Consider the following 22,777-nt stretch of genomic DNA (forward strand, 5'->3'; position numbering starts at 1 on the left):
AGGTCGGCCCTATAGGAGCTTCCCAAAAGCGGGCAACATCAGCGTTGATTCAAAGAACGCATAGAAAACTATCTTGGTCCGAGCAGGAAGAGATCCCCAGTATTCTGCGTGGCAAACGACTATTCTATCACAAGGTGACGCCAGGTCCCGAAACTGCTTTTGGAGTAGTCCACAATGTTCGTGAACGTCAATTGTGTTTGCAGTGCTGGCTATCATATTTTATAAACAGTACATACGTACTCCTATCATACAGCCGAACGGTTGTATTAACGAAAATTTAGTGAAGCGCCATCTAGGGAAGCTCATTTATCAATACATGGCCACCAACCTCTCTTGCACAAGCGCCACATAACAGATTATTGCTTCTGGTGTTGCTAGTACCTATGTTGCTGTTGGCATAGTTACACAACAGTAAAAATGTGCGTGTTGAACAAATATCTGCGCATACATTTGAACGTTTAGCGTCATTTCGTAGCGTTTCGCTCAATACAAAAAATTTAACAATGTCACCTTCCCCTTGCAAGTTTTGCACAACGCCGATTGCCAAGGTACGTATGATCTGCCGATCTATTTGTGTGTGTGTGTGTGTTGTTTTGCTGCTTGACCTGACTACATACGAGCGGAAATCTTCTCTCCCTTGAAGATCATTGATCAGCAGTCCTCGCACACGTGGCGATGATATCGCTTTCACTCTTTGTTTGGCGGATATGACCACGTGAGTGGCTAGATTTATGTCTTCGTCAGCTAGCCGTTTTTGTCCCCAGCTGACGCGCGCTTTTGTTCGCTCGTCTGACCTCTGATGCATGCGAGGTGTGTTCGATAAGGTATTTATTCGCAATAGAATGGCCGTGGCATCTAGAAGAAAGAACGCCGAGAAGGTCGATGCCTTTGCTATTACAATAAAAGACAAAGTTGTTTTTACGCGTTTCTCACTAGCACGAATGATATTGACGCGGGAGCTCGTGGAGAACATCCGGTATGTTCGGCGATGGCGTTGTTGGCGAGAAAAACATCCTCCTGGTTTATGTTTGAAAATTATGGTGACTGCAAACAAATAAAATCATGGGTTCGAGCCGCAATCAATCAAAGGCAACCTGTTCGGCAAGGAGGTGTTCTACAGAGCCACGCCTACCTGTGAGTGAAACTGATTTGTGGTGTTTAACGTCCCAAAACCACCATATGATTATGAGAGACGCCGTAGTGGAGGGCTCCGGAAATTTTGACCACCTGGGGTTCTTTAAGGTGCACCCAAATCTGAGCACACGGGCCTCGACATTTCCGCCTCCATCGGAAATGCAGCCGCCGCAGCCGGGACTTGAACCTGCGACCTGCGGGTCAGCAGCCGAGTACCTTAGCCACTAGACCTGTGAATGAAACTGCTTCGAAAGTAAAACCTATGCACAGGTTATGCACCGCAAGGAGTCGTGTCAATAAGTGCAATGGTGCGTGGCAGAATATTGCGATGGCACCAGGTGTCACTCCTTGAGAATTGCGCAAATATTGGGTAGTGAGCCCATCCACTCATTACACACCCACCCTTACACTTCGTTCTCATTCTCACCTAAAGCATCCGCTTCTTTGGGTGAGACCTTTGCGTTGTTGAAAAGGTCTCACCTTTGCAGTGTTGCACAGCTGCAAATGTCCGCATATTGATAGCTCCGCCATGACGTCACAGACACAATACATGGATCCAACCTGACGGTTTATAGATGATGTCAAGGCAGTATATTCACGTGCAATTAACATGCTTTTGTCTGAATACGACTTCGCTGGAACGCTCTTTTGCCTATCTGCGTAAATAGCGACAGAATCAAAATTAAATACAGTGCATTTGATTAGATGCACTCTAACAGACACTTGATATCAGAACGTTCGCCCCCCAGCATGTCAGTGCTTCTATGTGGTATATACAGGTATTTCAGTGCAACCAATTTATTGTTTTGTGGACGTACACTGGGTATGTCGGTAATTCGCAAAACACTCTAATGGCATATTGCGGGCTTCATAGCTGCACTATAGCAGTAGGCGTTGCTTTCTTCGCGTCCTGGCCGAGGTATCCAGGGAACACTTTAGAATGTCTAAGCAAATCATAGGATGATGCGAACGCAGCCTGATTACGCTTTTGCAATCTGCTCTTGAAGGAGCAGCTTAAACGTCCTGAAAGTATTAAGTATAGTGTATGCCCTCTGTGAACAAGCAAAGCGTAGTACGGTGTACTGTGCGCGACCTTTAACATTGTCTTTTACAGCTTCAGCTTATCAGGGTACAAGAAAAACATTATTTAGTATAAACGCAAAAATTCTTACCTTGAATTGTTACCGTTTCCGTCTAGGGTTGATGCAAGGTCGGCAATGGTCTAACTATAGGCCCCATATTTGCATGTTTGACTGCAAATATCGTCGAAAGACGATAGTCTTTCATCTAGAGAGAGTGAACAAAACATTGCTTTTTGCGCGAGAAAATTGTTGAGTAGAATTCTGGAGGCGCTGCGCGAGACATGAGCGTCATCTGGCAGTAATCTTGGAAAACGAAAGAATGGCCTCCGATATAGCGTGCGCCCAGCTTGCGTGCGGCATCTCAAAGGCCCTAGTTTGTAGAATGCAAGACCACAGGAAGTGGCAGCACCATATTGTCTTATGTAAGCGTAGAAATCATTCACCCTTTCGTGCATAGCGTCGCATTCTAAGCGCAGCGCAATACACGCTATAGTCCTTAGAACTACTTATATGTGCCTTTCTAGTATATAGAAACATGCCACAGAATATTTACAGATTGATATTTCGTACCGTTTGTTTTTATTCGACTTTGCGCACAAGCATGAACGAAAAACCAGATCAAGATTGGTGGTCGTTGAGGCAGTGGTTGAACTTTGCCCTAATATTGGAATTCTTTCAGTTGACAGACAGATGGTAGCAATGTTTGAGGTACCATGTAAAATATGTCTCAAATATAAACTTAACGAAGGAGATTCTGGTACGGTAGGATGGGTTGAAAGCGACATTGTGATAAAAACCTGCAAGGCCAGCAAATGAAGAAATCAAGGTGCATTCAGTGAACTCACCGGGTGCAGGGAAAGAAAAGTGTGCTTCCGCAGCAGCGGTCCGACACGTGGTGGCCGTTGACACAGCTAGCGAGGCAGCCCTTGATGTTTAGGAACCGGTTGGAGCCGCAGTTGCACACGTGCACTTTGTCTGTGGCCGCCAGTACGCAGGCTTTCCTGTAGGCACTGTAGTAGAATTCGTGCTTTCGATGAATGCAGTGAATGTACACGTGACCGATGCATGACTCGAGGGTGATGGCCTGCGATTCGCAAGAATTGCGTACATGAATGCAGCAGAATAAAAAGGCGTCAATGTATAAAAGATACAAAACACCAATAAGTGAGACCTGTCTCTCGTAACCTTTTACAATATTGATTATATTTAAGAAAAGTGCTTCTCCAGCCACTGAAACTTCCTCTCTTCCGATCACCTTTATTTACATCCTGGAGGAATATCAATGCGTGGTGGTGAGAGCAATATTTCGCGATTGGTTCACAAGTTGTCGCGTAAAAACGGTGGGCAGAGGCTGGTGCTAGGCAGGACCTATGTTCAGATATGTCGATATACAAGTGCCTAAATAGTATGGTACCTACACCATTGTTTCCTCACATGGAGTTGACGTACAGAAGAAAAATGTTACAAGCAATCACCAAGTATTAGGTTCGTAGGGATGAAATTCGTTTACTCGTCTGTTTTGTAGACTGTTTAGCTTAGGCCAACAACACGAAGTACAAAGCGAAAGCCACTTGGAACAAACATTTGAATTTGTGGGCTGGTCGTAGTAATCTACCAACAGCACAGGGTTGCTGTTGGGCATGCCCAACAGCAACCCTGTGCACAGCCGGGAGGCCCCCACTACACGCGTAATTTAGAAGCGGGCAAGGAATTCGCATTGCACCCGCTTGCACAGCCTACCGCAATACGGGGCACCCCTATTTTAACGACGAAATGTTGACAGGGCGCGGAGTAGTTAAAAGCTTAGAACTTCCTAAAATGCCCGCTTACCAGCCTCTGCCACAATACGCGGCCCCCGTCTTTCTACGACGTATTGTTTACGGGTTACTTCCTGGAAAGCTCTTTTTTGCCCCACACCGAACCGCCAGTGCCAGGAGGGGCCGTCTGATCGGGAGGAATGCGTTAGTGAACGGAAACATACACAGACCGCTGACATCAGAAAGGTGAAGGGGAGAGGGGGGAGAGAGATGAGGGGGGAAGTGGAAGGAAGAGTGGAAGGGGGGCACCCGAGGGTCGTCAACCGTATATTATTTTTCTATTTTTTCATTTTTTCTTTACTTTTTCTTTTTTTGTCTTTTTTTCCTCTTTCCTTGCCCTCTGATATGAGATTGTATAAAGCTGAGCACCATCAAACTGTATCTTTAATCCTGATGAAGGCCAGACTCTAGGCCGAAACGTCGAATAAACCACGTTGTGACCGCTCACGGAGGATCTACTGGACTATATATATATATATATAAAATAAGGGAAAGAAGTGTATACCTAAGGGCTCGTTTTTCCGTGTTTTAACACAATATTAATGAGATCTAACCGACAGTAATGCCAAGGAATGTACAGGGGAAATTATTAGAACCAATGGAATGTAAATAAGAAGAAAGAAGAAAGAAAAGTGGATGAAAAAATTACCAGCCGTGAGCAGGAATCGAACCTACGACCTTCGAATAACGCGTTCGATGCTCTAACCACTGAGCTATCACAGCGGCCTTCCCTCCATCCACTTTTTTGGGGTTTATATGTGAATTTAGAAGTACACCGCCATCTATAAGCCAAAGAACGAGTGTGAAAACCCTCTTATTCGCATGTTTGGCGTCTCGTAGCACGTGAACTTATGAGCGGGCAGCTGATTAATTGTCCCTCTTATACAACCTAAACACACCAAGTCTGCCAGTACGAGACCCTCGTTCAATGAAATAAGGGAAAGAAGTGTATACCTAAGGGCTCGTTTTTCCGTGTTTTAACACAATATTAATGAGATCTAACCGACAGTAATGCCAAGGAATGTACAGGGGAAATTATTAGAACCAATGGAATGTAAATAAGAAGACAGAAGAAAGAAAAGTGGATGAAAAAATTACCAGCCGTGAGCAAGAATCGAACCTACGACCTTCGAATAACGCGTTCGATGCTCTAACCACTGAGCTATCACAGCGGCCTTCCGTCCATCCACTTTTTTTGGGTTTATATGTGAATTTAGAAGTAGGAGTGACAGTCAGCGCCATCTATAAGCCAAAGAACGAGTGTGAAAACACTCTTATTCGCATGTTTGGCGTCACGTAGCACGTGAACTTATGAGCGGGCAGCTGATTAATTGTCCCTCTTATACAACCTAAACACACCAAGTCTGCCAGTACGAGACCCTCGTTCAATGAAATAAGCGAAAGAAGTGTATACCTAACACTCGTTTTTCCGAGTTTTAACACAATATTAATGAGATCTAACCGACAGTAATGCCAAGGAATGTACAGGGGAAATTATTAGAACCAATGGAATGTAAATAAGAAGAAAGAAGAAAGAGAAGTGGATGAAAAAATTACCAGCCGTGAGCAGGAATCGAACCTACGACCTTCGAATAACGCGTTCGATGCTCTAACCACTGAGCTATCACAGCGGCCTTCCCTCCATCCACTTTTTTTGGGTTTATATGTGAATTTAAAAGTAGGAGTGACAGTCAGCGCCATCTATAAGCCAAAGAACGAGTGTGAAAACACTCTTATTCGCATGTTTGGCGTCACGTAGCACGTGAACCTATGAGTGGGCAGCTGATTAATTGTCCCTCTTATACAACCTAAACACACCAAGTCTGCCAGTACGAGACCCTCGTTCAATGAAATAAGGGAAAGAAGTGTATACCTAAGGGCTCGTTTTTCCGTGTTTTAACACAATATTAATGAGATCTAACCGACAGTAATGCCAAGAAATGTACACGGGAAATTATTAGAACCAATGGAATGTAAATAAGAAGAAAGAATAAGAAAAGTGGATGAAAAAATTACCAGCCGTGAGCAGGAATCGAACCTACGACCTTCGAATAACGCGTTCGATGCTCTAACCACTGAGCTATCACAGCGGCCTTCCCTCCATCCACTTTTTGGGGTTTATATGTGAATTTAGAAGTAGGAGTGACAGTCAGCGCCATCTGTAAGCCAAAGAACGAGTGTGAAAACACTCTTATTCGCATGTTTGGCGTCACGTAGCACGTCAACTTATAAGCGGGCAGCTGATTAATTGTCCCTCTTATACAACCTAAACACACCAAGTCTGCCAGAACGAGACCCTCGTTCAATGAAATAAGGGAAAGAAGTGTATACCTAAGGGCTCGTTTTTCCGTGTTTTAACACAATATTAATGAGATCTAACCGACAGTAATGCCAAGGAATGTACAGGGGAAATTATTAGAACCAATGGAATGTAAATAAGAAGAATGAAGAAAGAAAAGTGGATGAAAAAATTACCAGCTGTGAGCAGAAATCGAACCTACGACCTTCGAATAATGCGTTCGATGCTCTAACCACTGAGCTATCACAGCGGCCTTCCCTCCATCCACTTTTTTGGGGTTTATATGTGAATTTAGAAGTAGGAGTGACAGTCAGCGCCCTCTGTGGGCCAAAGAACGAGTGTGAAAACACTCTTATTCGCATGTTTGGCGTCACGTAGCACGTGAACTTATGAGCGGGCAGCTGATTAATTGTCCCTCTTATACAACCTAAACACACCAAGTCTGCCAGTACGAGACCCTCGTTCAATGAAATAAGGGAAAGAAGTGTATACCTAAGGGCTCGTTTTTCCGTGTTTTAACACAATATAAATGAGATCTAACCGACAGTAATGCCAAGGAATGTACAGGGGAAATTATTAGAACCAAGGGAATGTAAATAAGAAGAAAGAAGAAAGAAAAGTGGATGAAAAAATTACCAGCCGTGAGCAGTAATCGAACCTACGACCTTCGAATAACGCGTTCGATGCTCTAACCACTGAGCTATCACAGCGGCCTTCCCTCCATCCACTTTTTTGGGTTTCTATGTGAATTTAAAAGTAGGAGTGACAGTCAGCGCCATCTATAAGCCAAAGAACGAGTGTGAAAACACTCTTATTCGCATGTTTGGCGTCACGTAGCACGTGAACTTATGAGCGGGCAGCTGAATTATTGTCCCTCTTATACAACCTAAACACACCAAGTCTGCCAGTACGAGACCCTCGTTCAATGAAATAAGGGAAAGAAGTGTATACCTAAGGGCTCGTTTTTCCGTGTTTTAACACAATATTAATGAGATCTAACCGACAGTAATGCCAAGGAATGTACAGGGGAAATTATTAGAACCAATGGAATGTAAATAAGAAGAAAGAAGAAAGAAAAGTGCATGAAAAAATTACCAGCCGTGAGCAGGAATCGAACCTACGACCTTCTAATAACGCGTTCAATGATCTAACCACTGAGCTATCACAGGGGCCTTCCCTCCATCCACTTTTTTTGGGTTTATATGTGAATTTAGAAGTAGTAGTGACAGTCAGCGCCATCTATAAGCCAAAGAACGAGTGTGAAAACACTCTTATTCGCACGTTTGGCGTCACGTAGCACGTGAACTTATGAGCGGGCAGCTGATTAATTGTCCCTCTTATACAACCTAAACACACCAAGTCTGCCAGTACGAGACCCTCGTTCAATGAAATAAGGGAAAGAAGTGTATACCTAAGGGCTCGTTTTTCCGTGTTTTAACACAATATAAATGAGATCTAACCGACAGTAATGCCAAGGAATGTACAGGGGAAATTATTAGAACCAAGGGAATGTAAATAAGAAGAAAGAAGAAAGAAAAGTGGATGAAAAAATTACCAGCCGTGAGCAGGAATCGAACCTACGACCTTCGAATAACGCGTTCGATGCTCTAACCACTGAGCTATCACAGCGGCCTTCCCTCCATCCACTTTTTTGGGTTTCTATGTGAATTTAGAAGTAGGAGTGACAGTCAGCGCCATCTATAAGCCAAAGAACGAGTGTGAAAACACTCTTATTCGCATGTTTGGCGTCACGTAGCACGTGAACTTATGAGCGGGCAGCTGATTAATTGTCCCTCTTATACAACCTAAACACACCAAGTCTGCCAGTACGAGACCCTCGTTCAATGAAATAAGGGAAAGAAGTGTATACCTAAGGGCTCGTTTTTCCGTGTTTTAACACAATATTAATGAGATCTAACCGACAGTAATGCCAAGGAATGTACAGGGGAAATTATTAGAACCAATGGAATGTAAATAAGAAGAAAGAAAAGTGGATGAAAAAATTACCAGCGGTGAGCAGGAATCGAACCTACGACCTTCGAATAACGCGTTCGATGCTCTAACCACTGAGCTATCACAGCGGCCTTCCCTCCATCCACTTTTTTGGGGTTTATATGTGAATTTAGAAGTAGGAGTGACAGTCAGCGCCCTCTGTGGGCCAAAGAACGAGTGTGAAAACACTCTTATTCGCATGTTTGGCGTCACGTAGCACGTGAACTTATGAGCGGGCAGCTGATTAATTGTCCCTCTTATACAACCTAAACACACCAAGTCTGCCAGTACGAGACCCTCGTTCAATGAAATAAGGGAAAGAAGTGTATACCTAAGGGCTCGTTTTTCCGTGTTTTAACACAATATAAATGAGATCTAACCGACAGTAATGCCAAGGAATGTACAGGGGAAATTATTAGAACCAAGGGAATGTAAATAAGAAGAAAGAAGAAAGAAAAGTGGATGAAAAAATTACCAGCCGTGAGCAGTAATCGAACCTACGACCTTCGAATAACGCGTTCGATGCTCTAACCACTGAGCTATCACAGCGGCCTTCCCTCCATCCACTTTTTTGGGTTTCTATGTGAATTTAAAAGTAGGAGTGACAGTCAGCGCCATCTATAAGCCAAAGAACGAGTGTGAAAACACTCTTATTCGCATGTTTGGCGTCACGTAGCACGTGAACTTATGAGCGGGCAGCTGAATTATTGTCCCTCTTATACAACCTAAACACACCAAGTCTGCCAGTACGAGACCCTCGTTCAATGAAATAAGGGAAAGAAGTGTATACCTAAGGGCTCGTTTTTCCGTGTTTTAACACAATATTAATGAGATCTAACCGACAGTAATGCCAAGGAATGTACAGGGGAAATTATTAGAACCAATGGAATGTAAATAAGAAGAAAGAAGAAAGAAAAGTGCATGAAAAAATTACCAGCCGTGAGCAGGAATCGAACCTACGACCTTCTAATAACGCGTTCAATGATCTAACCACTGAGCTATCACAGGGGCCTTCCCTCCATCCACTTTTTTTGGGTTTATATGTGAATTTAGAAGTAGGAGTGACAGTCAGCGCCATCTATAAGCCAAAGAACGAGTGTGAAAACACTCTTATTCGCACGTTTGGCGTCACGTAGCACGTGAACTTATGAGCGGGCAGCTGATTAATTGTCCCTCTTATACAACCTAAACACACCAAGTCTGCCAGTACGAGACCCTCGTTCAATGAAATAAGGGAAAGAAGTGTATACCTAAGGGCTCGTTTTTCCGTGTTTTAACACAATATTAATGAGATCTAACCGACAGTAATGCCGAGGAATGTACAGGGGAAATTATTAGAACCAATGGAATGTAAATAAGAAGAAAGAAAAGTGGATGAAAAAATTACCAGCGGTGAGCAGGAATCGAACCTACGACCTTCGAATAACGCGTTCGATGCTCTAACCACTGAGCTATCACAGCGGCCTTCCCTCCATCCACTTTTTGGGGTTTATATGTGAATTTAGAAGTAGGAGTGACAGTCAGCGCCATCTATAAGCCAAAGAACGAGTGTGAAAACACTCTTATTCGCATGTTTGGCGTCACGTAGCACGTGAACTTATGAGCGGGCAGCTGATTAATTGTCCCTCTTATACAACCTAAACACACCAAGTCTGCCAGTACGAGACCCTCGTTCAATGAAATAAGCGAAAGAAGTGTATACCTAACACTCGTTTTTCCGAGTTTTAACACAATATTAATGAGATCTAACCGACAGTAATGCCAAGGAATGTACAGGGGAAATTATTAGAACCAATGGAATGTAAATAAGAAGAAAGAAGAAAGAGAAGTGGATGAAAAAATTACCAGCCGTGAGCAGGAATCGAACCTACGACCTTCGAATAACGCGTTCGATGCTCTAACCACTGAGCTATCACAGCGGCCTTCCCTCCATCCACTTTTTTTGGGTTTATATGTGAATTTAAAAGTAGGAGTGACAGTCAGCGCCATCTATAAGCCAAAGAACGAGTGTGAAAACACTCTTATTCGCATGTTTGGCGTCACGTAGCACGTGAACCTATGAGTGGGCAGCTGATTAATTGTCCCTCTTATACAACCTAAACACACCAAGTCTGCCAGTACGAGACCCTCGTTCAATGAAATAAGGGAAAGAAGTGTATACCTAAGGGCTCGTTTTTCCGTGTTTTAACACAATATTAATGAGATCTAACCGACAGTAATGCCAAGAAATGTACACGGGAAATTATTAGAACCAATGGAATGTAAATAAGAAGAAAGAATAAGAAAAGTGGATGAAAAAATTACCAGCCGTGAGCAGGAATCGAACCTACGACCTTCGAATAACGCGTTCGATGCTCTAACCACTGAGCTATCACAGCGGCCTTCCCTCCATCCACTTTTTGGGGTTTATATGTGAATTTAGAAGTAGGAGTGACAGTCAGCGCCATCTGTAAGCCAAAGAACGAGTGTGAAAACACTCTTATTCGCATGTTTGGCGTCACGTAGCACGTCAACTTATAAGCGGGCAGCTGATTAATTGTCCCTCTTATACAACCTAAACACACCAAGTCTGCCAGAACGAGACCCTCGTTCAATGAAATAAGGGAAAGAAGTGTATACCTAAGGGCTCGTTTTTCCGTGTTTTAACACAATATTAATGAGATCTAACCGACAGTAATGCCAAGGAATGTACAGGGGAAATTATTAGAACCAATGGAATGTAAATAAGAAGAATGAAGAAAGAAAAGTGGATGAAAAAATTACCAGCTGTGAGCAGAAATCGAACCTACGACCTTCGAATAATGCGTTCGATGCTCTAACCACTGAGCTATCACAGCGGCCTTCCCTCCATCCACTTTTTTGGGGTTTATATGTGAATTTAGAAGTAGGAGTGACAGTCAGCGCCCTCTGTGGGCCAAAGAACGAGTGTGAAAACACTCTTATTCGCATGTTTGGCGTCACGTAGCACGTGAACTTATGAGCGGGCAGCTGATTAATTGTCCCTCTTATACAACCTAAACACACCAAGTCTGCCAGTACGAGACCCTCGTTCAATGAAATAAGGGAAAGAAGTGTATACCTAAGGGCTCGTTTTTCCGTGTTTTAACACAATATAAATGAGATCTAACCGACAGTAATGCCAAGGAATGTACAGGGGAAATTATTAGAACCAAGGGAATGTAAATAAGAAGAAAGAAGAAAGAAAAGTGGATGAAAAAATTACCAGCCGTGAGCAGTAATCGAACCTACGACCTTCGAATAACGCGTTCGATGCTCTAACCACTGAGCTATCACAGCGGCCTTCCCTCCATCCACTTTTTTGGGTTTCTATGTGAATTTAAAAGTAGGAGTGACAGTCAGCGCCATCTATAAGCCAAAGAACGAGTGTGAAAACACTCTTATTCGCATGTTTGGCGTCACGTAGCACGTGAACTTATGAGCGGGCAGCTGAATTATTGTCCCTCTTATACAACCTAAACACACCAAGTCTGCCAGTACGAGACCCTCGTTCAATGAAATAAGGGAAAGAAGTGTATACCTAAGGGCTCGTTTTTCCGTGTTTTAACACAATATAAATGAGATCTAACCGACAGTAATGCCAAGGAATGTACAGGGGAAATTATTAGAACCAAGGGAATGTAAATAAGAAGAAAGAAGAAAGAAAAGTGGATGAAAAAATTACCAGCCGTGAGCAGGAATCGAACCTACGACCTTCGAATAACGCGTTCGATGCTCTAACCACTGAGCTATCACAGCGGCCTTCCCTCCATCCACTTTTTTGGGTTTCTATGTGAATTTAGAAGTAGGAGTGACAGTCAGCGCCATCTATAAGCCAAAGAACGAGTGTGAAAACACTCTTATTCGCATGTTTGGCGTCACGTAGCACGTGAACTTATGAGCGGGCAGCTGATTAATTGTCCCTCTTATACAACCTAAACACACCAAGTCTGCCAGTACGAGACCCTCGTTCAATGAAATAAGGGAAAGAAGTGTATACCTAAGGGCTCGTTTTTCCGTGTTTTAACACAATATTAATGAGATCTAACCGACAGTAATGCCAAGGAATGTACAGGGGAAATTATTAGAACCAATGGAATGTAAATAAGAAGAAAGAAAAGTGGATGAAAAAATTACCAGCGGTGAGCAGGAATCGAACCTACGACCTTCGAATAACGCGTTCGATGCTCTAACCACTGAGCTATCACAGCGGCCTTCCCTCCATCCACTTTTTGGGGTTTATATGTGAATTTAGAAGTAGGAGTGACAGTCAGCGCCATCTGTAAGCCAAAGAACGAGTGTGAAAACACTCTTATTCGCATGTTTGGCGTCACGTAGCACGTCAACTTATAAGCGGGCAGCTGATTAATTGTCCCTCTTATACAACCTAAACACACCAAGTCTGCCAGAACGAGACCCTCGTTCAATGAAATAAGGGAAAGAAGTGTATACCTAAGGGCTCGTTTTTCCGTGTTTTAACACAATATTAATGAGATCTAACCGACAGTAATGCCAAGGAATGTACAGGGGAAATTATTAGAACCAATGGAATGTAAATAAGAAGAATGAAGAAAGAAAAGTGGATGAAAAAATTACCAGCTGTGAGCAGAAATCGAACCTACGACCTTCGAATAATGCGTTCGATGCTCTAACCACTGAGCTATCACAGCGGCCTTCCCTCCATCCACTTTTTTGGGGTTTATATGTGAATTTAGAAGTAGGAGTGACAGTCAGCGCCCTCTGTGGGCCAAAGAACGAGTGTGAAAACACTCTTATTCGCATGTTTGGCGTCACGTAGCACGTGAACTTATGAGCGGGCAGCTGATTAATTGTCCCTCTTATACAACCTAAACACACCAAGTCTGCCAGTACGAGACCCTCGTTCAATGAAATAAGGGAAAGAAGTGTATACCTAAGGGCTCGTTTTTCCGTGTTTTAACACAATATAAATGAGATCTAACCGACAGTAATGCCAAGGAATGTACAGGGGAAATTATTAGAACCAAGGGAATGTAAATAAGAAGAAAGAAGAAAGAAAAGTGGATGAAAAAATTACCAGCCGTGAGCAGTAATCGAACCTACGACCTTCGAATAACGCGTTCGATGCTCTAACCACTGAGCTATCACAGCGGCCTTCCCTCCATCCACTTTTTTGGGTTTCTATGTGAATTTAAAAGTAGGAGTGACAGTCAGCGCCATCTATAAGCCAAAGAACGAGTGTGAAAACACTCTTATTCGCATGTTTGGCGTCACGTAGCACGTGAACTTATGAGCGGGCAGCTGAATTATTGTCCCTCTTATACAACCTAAACACACCAAGTCTGCCAGTACGAGACCCTCGTTCAATGAAATAAGGGAAAGAAGTGTATACCTAAGGGCTCGTTTTTCCGTGTTTTAACACAATATTAATGAGATCTAACCGACAGTAATGCCAAGGAATGTACAGGGGAAATTATTAGAACCAATGGAATGTAAATAAGAAGAAAGAAGAAAGAAAAGTGCATGAAAAAATTACCAGCCGTGAGCAGGAATCGAACCTACGACCTTCTAATAACGCGTTCAATGATCTAACCACTGAGCTATCACAGGGGCCTTCCCTCCATCCACTTTTTTTGGGTTTATATGTGAATTTAGAAGTAGGAGTGACAGTCAGCGCCATCTATAAGCCAAAGAACGAGTGTGAAAACACTCTTATTCGCACGTTTGGCGTCACGTAGCACGTGAACTTATGAGCGGGCAGCTGATTAATTGTCCCTCTTATACAACCTAAACACACCAAGTCTGCCAGTACGAGACCCTCGTTCAATGAAATAAGGGAAAGAAGTGTATACCTAAGGGCTCGTTTTTCCGTGTTTTAACACAATATAAATGAGATCTAACCGACAGTAATGCCAAGGAATGTACAGGGGAAATTATTAGAACCAAGGGAATGTAAATAAGAAGAAAGAAGAAAGAAAAGTGGATGAAAAAATTACCAGCCGTGAGCAGGAATCGAACCTACGACCTTCGAATAACGCGTTCGATGCTCTAACCACTGAGCTATCACAGCGGCCTTCCCTCCATCCACTTTTTTGGGTTTCTATGTGAATTTAGAAGTAGGAGTGACAGTCAGCGCCATCTATAAGCCAAAGAACGAGTGTGAAAACACTCTTATTCGCATGTTTGGCGTCACGTAGCACGTGAACTTATGAGCGGGCAGCTGATTAATTGTCCCTCTTATACAACCTAAACACACCAAGTCTGCCAGTACGAGACCCTCGTTCAATGAAATAAGGGAAAGAAGTGTATACCTAAGGGCTCGTTTTTCCTTGTTTTAACACAATATTAATGAGATCTAACCGACAGTAATGCCAAGGAATGTACAGGGGAAATTATTAGAACCAATGGAATGTAAATAAGAAGAAAGAAAAGTGGATGAAAAAATTACCAGCGGTGAGCAGGAATCGAACCTACGACCTTCGAATAACGCGTTCGATGCTCTAACCACTGAGCTATCACAGCGGCCTTCCCTCCATCCACTTTTTGGGGTTTATATGTGAATTTAGAAGTAGGAGTGACAGTCAGCGCCATCTGTAAGCCAAAGAACGAGTGTGAAAACACTCTTATTCGCATGTTTGGCGTCACGTAGCACGTCAACTTATAAGCGGGCAGCTGATTAATTGTCCCTCTTATACAACCTAAACACACCAAGTCTGCCAGAACGAGACCCTCGTTCAATGAAATAAGGGAAAGAAGTGTATACCTAAGGGCTCGTTTTTCCGTGTTTTAACACAATATTAATGAGATCTAACCGACAGTAATGCCAAGGAATGTACAGGGGAAATTATTAGAACCAATGGAATGTAAATAAGAAGAATGAAGAAAGAAAAGTGGATGAAAAAATTACCAGCTGTGAGCAGAAATCGAACCTACGACCTTCGAATAATGCGTTCGATGCTCTAACCACTGAGCTATCACAGCGGCCTTCCCTCCATCCACTTTTTTGGGGTTTATATGTGAATTTAGAAGTAGGAGTGACAGTCAGCGCCCTCTGTGGGCCAAAGAACGAGTGTGAAAACACTCTTATTCGCATGTTTGGCGTCACGTAGCACGTGAACTTATGAGCGGGCAGCTGATTAATTGTCCCTCTTATACAACCTAAACACACCAAGTCTGCCAGTACGAGACCCTCGTTCAATGAAATAAGGGAAAGAAGTGTATACCTAAGGGCTCGTTTTTCCGTGTTTTAACACAATATAAATGAGATCTAACCGACAGTAATGCCAAGGAATGTACAGGGGAAATTATTAGAACCAAGGGAATGTAAATAAGAAGAAAGAAGAAAGAAAAGTGGATGAAAAAATTACCAGCCGTGAGCAGTAATCGAACCTACGACCTTCGAATAACGCGTTCGATGCTCTAACCACTGAGCTATCACAGCGGCCTTCCCTCCATCCACTTTTTTGGGTTTCTATGTGAATTTAAAAGTAGGAGTGACAGTCAGCGCCATCTATAAGCCAAAGAACGAGTGTGAAAACACTCTTATTCGCATGTTTGGCGTCACGTAGCACGTGAACTTATGAGCGGGCAGCTGAATTATTGTCCCTCTTATACAACCTAAACACACCAAGTCTGCCAGTACGAGACCCTCGTTCAATGAAATAAGGGAAAGAAGTGTATACCTAAGGGCTCGTTTTTCCGTGTTTTAACACAATATTAATGAGATCTAACCGACAGTAATGCCAAGGAATGTACAGGGGAAATTATTAGAACCAATGGAATGTAAATAAGAAGAAAGAAGAAAGAAAAGTGCATGAAAAAATTACCAGCCGTGAGCAGGAATCGAACCTACGACCTTCTAATAACGCGTTCAATGATCTAACCACTGAGCTATCACAGGGGCCTTCCCTCCATCCACTTTTTTTGGGTTTATATGTGAATTTAGAAGTAGGAGTGACAGTCAGCGCCATCTATAAGCCAAAGAACGAGTGTGAAAACACTCTTATTCGCACGTTTGGCGTCACGTAGCACGTGAACTTATGAGCGGGCAGCTGATTAATTGTCCCTCTTATACAACCTAAACACACCAAGTCTGCCAGTACGAGACCCTCGTTCAATGAAATAAGGGAAAGAAGTGTATACCTAAGGGCTCGTTTTTCCGTGTTTTAACACAATATAAATGAGATCTAACCGACAGTAATGCCAAGGAATGTACAGGGGAAATTATTAGAACCAAGGGAATGTAAATAAGAAGAAAGAAGAAAGAAAAGTGGATGAAAAAATTACCAGCCGTGAGCAGGAATCGAACCTACGACCTTCGAATAACGCGTTCGATGCTCTAACCACTGAGCTATCACAGCGGCCTTCCCTCCATCCACTTTTTTGGGTTTCTATGTGAATTTAGAAGTAGGAGTGACAGTCAGCGCCATCTATAAGCCAAAGAACGAGTGTGAAAACACTCTTATTCGCATGTTTGGCGTCACGTAGCACGTGAACTTATGAGCGGGCAGCTGATTAATTGTCCCTCTTATACAACCTAAACACACCAAGTCTGCCAGTACGAGACCCTCGTTCAATGAAATAAGGGAAAGAAGTGTATACCTAAGGGCTCGTTTTTCCTTGTTTTAACACAATATTAATGAGATCTAACCGACAGTAATGCCAAGGAATGTACAGGGGAAATTATTAGAACCAATGGAATGTAAATAAGAAGAAAGAAAAGTGGATGAAAAAATTACCAGCGGTGAGCAGGAATCGAACCTACGACCTTCGAATAACGCGTTCGATGCTCTAACCACTGAGCTATCACAGCGGCCTTCCCTCCATCCACTTTTTGGGGTTTATATGTGAATTTAGAAGTAGGAGTGACAGTCAGCGCCATCTGTAAGCCAAAGAACGAGTGTGAAAACACTCTTATTCGCATGTTTGGCGTCACGTAGCACGTCAACTTATAAGCGGGCAGCTGATTAATTGTCCCTCTTATACAACCTAAACACACCAAGTCTGCCAGAACGAGACCCTCGTTCAATGAAATAAGGGAAAGAAGTGTATACCTAAGGGCTCGTTTTTCCGTGTTTTAACACAATATTATTGAGATCTAACCGACAGTAATGCCAAGGAATGTACAGGGGAAATTATTAGAACCAATGGAATGTAAATAAGAAGAAAGAAGAAAGAAAAGTGGATGAAAAAATTACCAGCCGTGAGCAGGAATCGAACCTACGACCTTCGAATAACGCGTTCGATGCTCTAACCACTGAGCTATCACAGCGGCCTTCCCTCCATCCACTTTTTGGGGTTTATATGTGAATTTAGAAGTAGGAGTGACAGTCAGCGCCATCTGTAAGCCAAAGAACGAGTGTGAAAACACTCTTATTCGCATGTTTGGCGTCACGTAGCACGTGAACTTATGAGCGGGCAGCTGATTAATTGTCCCTCTTATACAACCTAAACACACCAAGTCTGCCAGTACGAGACCCTCGTTCAATGAAATAAGGGAAAGAAGTGTATACCTAAGGGCTCGTTTTTCCGTGTTTTAACACAATATAAATGAGATCTAACCGACAGTAATGCCAAGGAATGTACAGGGGAAATTATTAGAACCAAGGGAATGTAAATAAGAAGAAAGAAGAAAGAAAAGTGGATGAAAAAATTACCAGCCGTGAGCAGGAATCGAACCTACGACCTTCGAATAACGCGTTCGTTGCTCTAACCACTGAGCTATCACAGCGGCCTTCCCTCCATCCACTTTTTTGGGTTTCTATGTGAATTTAGAAGTAGGAGTGACAGTCAGCGCCATCTATAAGCCAAAGAACGAGTGTGAAAACACTCTTATTCGCATGTTTGGCGTCACGTAGCACGTGAACTTATGAGCGGGCAGCTGATTAATTGTCCCTCTTATACAACCTAAACACACCAAGTCTGCCAGTACGAGACCCTCGTTCAATGAAATAAGGGAAAAAAGTGTATACCTAAGGGCTCGTTTTCCGTGTTTTAACACAATATTAATGATATCTAACCGACAGTAATGCCAAGAAATGTACAGGGGGAATTATTAGAACCAATGGAATGTAAATAAGAAGAAAGAAGAAAGAAAAGTGCATGAAAAAATTACCAGCCGTGAGCAGGAATCGAACCTACGACCTTCGAATAACGCGTTCAATGATCTAACCACTGAGCTATCACAGGGGCCTTCCCTCCATCCACTTTTTTTGGGTTTATATGTGAATTTAGAAGTAGGAGTGACAGTCAGCGCCATCTATAAGCCAAAGAACGAGTGTGAAAACACTCTTATTCGCACGTTTGGCGTCACGTAGCACGTGAACTTATGAGCGGGCAGCTGATTAATTGTCCCTCTTATACAACCTAAACACACCAAGTCTGCCAGTACGAGACCCTCGTTCAATGAAATAAGGGAAAGAAGTGTATACCTAAGGGCTCGTTTTTCCGTGTTTTAACACAATATTAATGAGATCTAACCGACAGTAATGCCAAGGAATGTACAGGGGAAATTGTTAGAACCAATGGAATGTAAATAAGAAGAAAGAAGAAAGAAAAGTGGATGAAACAATTACCAGCCGTGAGCAGGAATCGAACCTACGACCTTCGAATAACGCGTTCGATGCTATAACCACTGATCTATCACAGGGGCCTTCCCTCCATCCACTTGTTTTGGGTTTATATGTGAATTTAGAAGTACGAGTGACAGTCAGCGCCATCTATAAGCCAAAGAACGAGTGTGAAAACACTCTTATTCGCATGTTTGGCGTCACGTAGCACGTGAACTTATGAGCGGGCAGCTGATTAATTGTCCCTCTTATACAACCTAAACACACCAAGTCTGCCAGTACGAGACCCTCGTTCAATGAAATAAGGGAAAGAAGTGTATACCTAAGGGCTCGTTTTTCCGTGTTTTAACACAATATAAATGAGATCTAACCGACAGTAATGCCAAGGAATGTACAGGGGAAATTATTAGAACCAAGGGAATGTAAATAAGAAGAAAGAAGAAAGAAAAGTGGATCAAAAATTACCAGCCGTGAGCAGGAATCGAACCTACGACCTTCGAATAACGCATTCGATGCTCTAACCACTGAGCTATCACAGCGGCCTTCCCTCCATCCACTTTTTTGGGTTTCTATGTGAATTTAGAAGTAGGAGTGACAGTCAGCGCCATCTATAAGCCAAAGAACAAGTGTGAAAACACTCTTATTCGCATGTTTGGCGTCACGTAGCACGTGAACTTATGAGCGGGCAGCTGATTAATTGTCCCTCTTATACAACCTAAACACACCAAGTCTGCCAGTACGAGACCCTCGTTCAATGAAATAAGGGAAAGAAGTGTATACCTAAGGGCTCGTTTTCCGTGTTTTAACACAATATTAATGAGATCTAACCGACAGTAATGCCAAGAAATGTACAGGGGGAATTATTAGAACCAATGGAATGTAAATAAGAAGAAAGAAGAAAGAAAAGTGGATGAAAAAATTACCAGCCGTGAGCAGGAATCGAACCTACGACCTTCGAATAACGCGTTCAATGATCTAACCACTGAGCTATCACAGGGGCCTTCCCTCCATCCACTTTTTTTGGGTTTATATGTGAATTTAGAAGTAGGAGTGACAGTCAGCGCCATCTATAAGCCAAAGAACGAGTGTGAAAACACTCTTATTCGCACGTTTGGCGTCACGTAGCACGTGAACTTATGAGCGGGCAGCTGATTAATTGTCCCTCTTATACAACCTAAACACACCAAGTCTGCCAGTACGAGACCCTCGTTCAATGAAATAAGGGAAAGAAGTGTATACCTAAGGGCTCGTTTTTCCGTGTTTTAACACAATATTAATGAGATCTAACCGACAGTAATGCCAAGGAATGTACAGGGGAAATTGTTAGAACCAATGGAATGTAAATAAGAAGAAAGAAGAAAGAAAAGTGGATGAAACAATTACCAGCCGTGAGCAGGAATCGAACCTACGACCTTCGAATAACGCGTTCGATGCTCTAACCACTGATCTATCACAGCGGCCTTCCCTCCATCCACTTTTTTGGGGTTTATATGTGAATTTAGAAGTAGGAGTGACAGTCAGCGCCATCTATAAGGCAAAGAACGAGTGTGAAAACACTCTTATTCGCATGTTTGGCGTCACGTAGCACGTGAACTTATGAGCGGGCAGCTGATTAATTGTCCCTCTTATACAACCTAAACACACCAAGTCTGCTTGTACGAGACCCTCTTTCAATGAAATAAGGGAAAGAAGTGTATACCTAAGGGCTCGTTTTTCCGTGTTTTAACGCAATATTAATGAGATCTAACCTACAGTAATGCCAAGAAATGTACAGGGGAAATTATTTGAACCAATGGAATGTAAATAAGAAGAAAGAAGAAAGAAATGTGGATAAAAAATTTACCAGCCGTGAGCAGGAATCGAACCTACGACCTTCGAATAACGCGTTCGATGATCTAACCACTGAGCTGTCACAGCGGCCTTCCCTCCATCCACTTTTTTTGGGTTTATATGTGAATTTAGAAGTAGGAGTGACAGTCAGCGCCATCTATAAGCCAAAGAACGAGTGTGAAAACACTCTTATTCGCATGTTTGGCGTCACGTAGCACGTGAACTTATGAGCGGGCAGCTGATTAATTGTCCCTCTTATACAACCTAAACACACCATGTCTGCCAGTACGAGACCCTCGTTCAATGAAATAAGGGAAAGAAGTGTATACTTAAGGGCTCGTTTTTCCGTGTTTTAACACAATATTAATGAGATCTAACCGACAGTAATGCCAAGGAATGTACAGGGGAAATTATTAGAACCAATGGAATGTAAATAAGAAGAAAGAAGAAAGAAAAGTGGATGAAAAAATTACCAGCCGTGAGCAGGAATCGAACCTACGACCTTCGAATAACGCGTTCGATGCTCTAACCACTGAGCTATCACAGCGGCCTTCTCTCCATCCACTTTTTTTGGGTTTATATGTGAATTTAGAAGTAGGAGTGACAGTCAGCGCCATCTATAAGCCAAAGAACGAGTGTGAAAACACTCATATATATATATATATATATATATATATATATATATATATATATATATATATATATATATATATATATATATATATACATATAAAGGTGTTGTACGTCGAGAAAGCTTTTGACGCAGCTTGGCGAAAGGTGCTCTAAGAGGCAGGCAGGTATGGCTACCGGCGAGCGGCATGCGCGAGCTTTTACCACTACCACCGATCATCATCGCCTTTTTCAGTAGCAGCAGAGCGTTCGTTATTCAGATTGATTACAATTACTCCCCGCAAAATAAGGTGACTTATTTGGTGACTAATGCACAAATAAACACGGGTGGGCCGTAGAAGAGCTTAAGTCTCGACACGTGGACAATTTCCTGGCCACGACGACGTTTGTCAGAAGATGGTTTCAGTGGCTCAATGAGGTAATTCACCGGTGACGTTTTTTGTAGTATACGATATGGGCCATGATACTTGGGGACCAACTTGGTAGAGAGGCCAGGTATACCAGAAGGGACGTGCAGCCAGACGAGTGCACCTGAATCGTAGGAAATAGTGTTAACTGATGCGTCATAGTGGTGCTTTCGGCGTCCTTGGTCTTGGGTTGTTAATGATCTTGCTAGCTGGCGGCACTCTTCAGCGTATGTAGCTGCTTGAGACAGAGTTCTGGACTCTGAGGATTCAGGCCTGTATAAAAGAATGATGTCCATAGTGCAAGAAGGTTCGCGTCCGTAAAGAAGCGAAAAAGGAGAGAACACAGTTGTGCTTTGAATGGCGGGATTATAAGTGAACGTGATAAAATGGGGCACTCGGTCCCGATTCTAGTGGTCTGACAAGATGTACATAGACAGCATGTCAGCAAGAGTGCGGTTGAATTTCTCTGACATTCCATTGGTCTGGAGATGATAGGCGCTTGTAGTGTGGTGAACGATGTGGCACTCCCGCAGCAATGCTCTGATGACGTCTGACAAGAATACGCGACCACGATCACTCGGTAACTCTCGAGGTGCTTTATGACGTAATACAATGCTGTGAAGAACGAAAGTCGCAACGTCTTTTGCTGTAGACGAAGGAAGGGATGAAGTTTCGGCATACCACGTGAGCTGGTCGACGGCAACAATGATCCAGTGGTTGCCGTCTGCAGTGTTGGGTAGGGGACCATAGATATCGATGCCGACACGGTCGAATGGTCGGGATGGGCATTGTAGGGGTAATAAGGTACCACTGGCGTGATGAGGGGGAGTCTTTCGTCTCAGGCACGCAGAGCAAGCCCGAACGTACTGTCGTATAAAACGGTACACGCCACGGCAGTAATATCGGAGCCGTATGCGAGAATAAGTCTTCAGGAAACCTACGTGGCCACATTGGGGGTCGTTATGAAACGTGGAACAAATTTCGGATCGCAGATGACGTGGAATCACGAGTAGCCACTGGCGTCCACCGGGTGCGTAGTTGC

This window comes from Rhipicephalus microplus, chromosome X (assembly GCF_043290135.1).
Source record: "Rhipicephalus microplus isolate Deutch F79 chromosome X, USDA_Rmic, whole genome shotgun sequence".
Taxonomy (NCBI): Eukaryota; Metazoa; Arthropoda; class Arachnida; order Ixodida; family Ixodidae; genus Rhipicephalus; species Rhipicephalus microplus.